This window comes from Mizuhopecten yessoensis, unplaced genomic scaffold (genome assembly GCF_002113885.1).
Source record: "Mizuhopecten yessoensis strain PY_sf001 unplaced genomic scaffold, ASM211388v2 scaffold11091, whole genome shotgun sequence".
Classification (NCBI taxonomy): Eukaryota; Metazoa; Mollusca; class Bivalvia; order Pectinida; family Pectinidae; genus Mizuhopecten; species Mizuhopecten yessoensis.
The window spans coordinates 1,187,121-1,191,678 of record NW_018408875.1 but is presented as its reverse complement, the minus strand read 5'-3'; the positions used below and the strand labels follow the sequence as shown (position 1 = coordinate 1,191,678).

At 38.8% G+C, this 4,558-nt stretch overlaps 1 long non-coding RNA gene across 1 annotated transcript in view; it reads left to right on the top strand.

Moving 5' to 3' along the window:
• The first annotated feature begins 1,983 nt into the window (after nt 1–1,983).
• The window catches only part of LOC110465590, a 9,802-nt gene continuing 7,227 nt past the window's right edge, over nt 1,984–4,558 (top strand). Inside the window, exons 1-2 of the long non-coding RNA XR_002464630.1 lie at nt 1,984–2,812; nt 3,300–3,344. This is a non-coding gene — a long non-coding RNA (uncharacterized LOC110465590). The remainder of the gene's footprint in view (nt 2,813–3,299; nt 3,345–4,558) is intronic.

Genomic DNA, 4,558 nt, shown 5'->3' with positions numbered 1-4,558 from the left:
GAACGCAGCAATTTTAGCTCGAACAAGAAATAGTGTCGCAACTGTGACAAACTTGCTGTCTCGGGATTTTACCGGAGTGACAATACAAGCTCGGAATTCAAGGATATTAGTTTAATTAGTTTATAGCTTAGCATATCGGACAGTAGTTTTCGCAAGTAAACAGGATGTGTGACCCAGTGTGTCACTACTTCGACTTGAACGTCCAATACTATGTTTTCATTTTCTCTAAATGGATCGAAACACGAGAAATGGGATTTTGAAAGATGTGTTCAACATTTAAGTAGTATGTAACCTTACATAAATAAGGTTAAAACAATATATATGGCAGTGACATATCACTCCGGAAGTTACTATAACCGGATTTGACTGCGCATGTTCAAATGTTAGTTTGAAATGGTTCCCTGAAATAACAGCGCAAAATACATGAAGATATCTTGTGAACTTACTTGTCTATGTGTTTTCAACTTATATGATAATATCATTATCAATCCTGCATTCTTTTTTTGGATACATAAACGTAAAGAACATAAACCGTTTAATATCCCAATATCAACCAGCATTAATCATCCCGTTCCCGATCTGCTTTGAAATGGGCTGTATGATATAGACTCCGTAAGCCACACGGCGTGTACGTACAATGTCGGTGTAACACATCACACACTCGTGATTTATTGTAGATTACCGATCTGTATTTTCCGTATTGTAGTTTAATATCACAAAACTACAATAAAAGAATGAACATTCATTTTGACTTATGTCCCTTTGTCAGTAATTATCGCTCTGACTATACAAACGCTAGCTGGCAGTAAAACTCGCTCGTCTGAAAAAGATTAATTTGTAGATATTGACGAGAATTAATTACCGACACAGCTTCTCATCACTGCCATGTTTTTAATGTACTGTTTATAAACATACTACTGCTTGTGTATAAAGGGTTTTTTCGACTTTTTTCATGTCGCTCTCCATTGGGGACAAGATTTAAGGGACTTCGTCTATGATGGAAAGGTTTTAGGGAACATTGAACGTTTGGGAAGGTTTTTATCGCACATTAGGAAAAAAATTAAGGGAACATCGTCCATCAGGGAATATTTTTTTCGTCCGGTAGGGAGAATGCAAAAGAGGCATTGTCCATAAGGAAATATGATTAGCGACAGGATTGAAGGAACGTTATGAACATAAACTTCATTTATTTTGCAACAATTATTAATCAAGTTAAATTAACTAATACTAATCGCTCTTGTTGGCCCGGATGTATAAGCGCGCGGGGAAGGGTGTCTTAATGTTGGAGAAAACCAGAATACCCGGAGAAAATCCCATTTGTCGGGCAGTTGACCCCATACCTTTTCACGTCCGATCAGGGAATCGGACCACGGCCGCCTTGGTGAAAGGCAAGTGCGTTATCATCTGCGCACGACCTTAAATGACCTTAACTGTTTGACAGGACAAAATGAGACCAAACCGAACCCCTCGACCAACCAAGGAACTTTGTCCGAAAGAATAGTACAGTTTTAGTATTATGGACGAAGTGCTATTCAAAATATGATCAATCCTTCTTCGCTATAAATATAGTCATTATGGTACATTTTCTCTTCGATAGATACCCAAAGAAACCCTTTGATGGAGTTGTCATCCTTACACCTGTTCGCGTACATAGTCATCAACCCAACGTTAAGTTACTTTTGTCAGATTCCGGCTGATATCTGTTTACTAATGTAAATAGCTACATTTTTTTCATAATGATTAATAATTGTGTAGAAAAATTACTTTTAAAAGTCTTCCGAATACGTATGTAATTGAATTGCCATAATGCCGTTTTGATACATTTTCTTTACGGATGATTGGTTTTGTAATGTTCCTATCCAAGTCCGTACTATAGCATTTAACACAAGTATACTTCCCCCGAAGGTCTGGATCACCGATAAAAGTATTAATTTTGTGTAATGTTATTTGCTGAGACATGTATACTTTGGATTACTTTATTATACAGATGGATATTAGAATCGAGCTCATTCTTTAGTCGAACTAATATATACATCTGTACGCATGCCAGCTAAACAGGTGTCATAACGCACCTATTACAGGTATCGCAGGTACGTGGAATATTAAATCAGGGGAAATTGTAATTTCATTACGGTAACGTGACGATCATACTGATATATTAAATATTACTGAAAACGTTAATCCGGAAAATATCACTTGGCCAACGTCCTCAATCTTATTTAAATACAACGATAGTATAATGAGGAGCTGTGTTTTAATCAGATTGACATAGTCCGTCGACCTTAACATACATTTATAATCGACCCAATGAGCCCCACAGTCGACTTGGGGTGTTGTAAATGATTACGTAATACTACTAATCCCGACATTGTGTGTCAGTATACCCGATAATACGATCAGCTGTACATATTCTCTACACTGTATTGTTTATGAGAATAAAACAATTGTCATTGTCATTGTCATCATGTACGTATGTCCATCTCTTATTGACATGCGTGGATCTATACTCCCGTATGTCAGCACCAAACGCAACGGCACGACTACATGTATCACCTACGATCTTCGGTGTATTTAATTATTGAAGGAAACAGTAATTTAACCTCCATGCTCCAATTTGGACCATACCGGAATGTTGTGTATTTAGCCCTAAACTGGACTGTAAATGATCATTATGGTTTGGTCTTGAAATTATAAAGTTCTAGATGATCCACTCGATCTGGAAGGAGGGAAGTGAACGAGGTAAATATCCACGCTGTGTATCACGGGGGCTACACACATTGATGGATGTCAGGGGCTGAGGATTCGCTTTAAGGTACGTAATTCCACGAACCTAACCAGTAATTATATAAATTATGTCTTACACTTGTGATATAATAGTATAATGTTAGATAGTATTAGCCTTAACACAATTCTGTGAACAAAGTACATTTGAGTCGATCTAGTTAAAAATTATATTTCAATAAGATTGCACTTTTGATAAAATAAAAAATATGTAGAATATCCGTAACGTGTACACAAAGTGGCACGCTATCCAGTATTTGTACAACCCTTACAACAATGAACCACTCGACGTTATTTTAAATGTACGACCAGGCTTAGATCGTGTCAGAGCTGGTATGCCTGTGTGTAAGGTAATAGTATACGTGTATCTATACTTGTAAACTGTAAGTATACCACGTCCGTGTGTTATTGCTATATGTATTGGTTCCATACAAAGTTCTCTGTTGTCTATCGCAGAGCTCTAAAACAGTCTACAACATGCACGTATTGATGCATAGATTTTCATTATTTTGGTTTAGTTCCTGCGAGGAGGTGTGCAACCTGGTAGCGAACACCGTAAACAGGTAAGTTTCGAGGATAGGTGTCGTAAACGATAATAATTATATGTATGTCAACATTTGCTATTTCATTTGTAAGGGATTTCAGTGTTATACTAGCAGCTGTAAACATTAAATCCAAACCACAACAACTTAAAAAAAAAAAAAAAAATACATGGTCATATTTCAAGTTAAATTAAAATGTTATCATGGTTCTCATGTTTTTATGTTTACATCTGTACACAACACCTCGGCGTGGGGAGCGACTGGCTGTAATGATCCTGTAATAGGATTTAATGGTTCATTGACATAGTAGAACATAGGACAATATGCACGGGACTAAACAATGGTTACCCCACAAAACCCTTACACATACACCTACACCGGGATCTATCCAAATATTTAAATTAACCCTCAAGTGCAATGTATATACGCCCCTCCGTTCGTGGGTAATAAAACCGTTTGCACGTCTGTGTGACAATGGCGTAACCTTAACAGTTTTATCAGTTCAGTTCTTTATTTGCTGAAGTTTTACAACTTATGGCAATTACAGATAAGACAAAGACACTCACAAGAACACCCTCACACAAACTCGCACACATCATCACCATCATCGTCGAAGACACTCACACTAACTAACAAATCATCATCATCATCATCACTACCACCACCACCACCACCACCACCGTCACCATCACCACCATCACCACCACCGTCACCATCACCACCACAACCATCATCACCACCATCACCACCACCACAACCATCATCACCACCATCACCACCACAACCATCACCACCACAACCATCATCATCATCATCATCATCATCATCATCATCATCATCATCATCATCATCATCATCAGCATCATCATCATCATCATCATCATCATCATCATCATCATCATCATCATCATCATCTTCATCATCATCATCACCACCACCACCACCACCACCACCACCACCATCACCATCACCACCATCACCACCACAGTCACCATCACCACCACCACCATCACCACCACCGTCACCGTCACCATTACCATCACCACCACAACCATCATCACCACCATTATCATCGAAGACACTCACACTAACTCGTAAATCATCATCATCACCACCATCACCACCACCTCCACCATCACCACCACCACCATCACCACCACCAGCACTATCGCCACCACCTCCACCATCAACACCACCTCCACCATCACCACCATCACCATCACCACCACCACCAC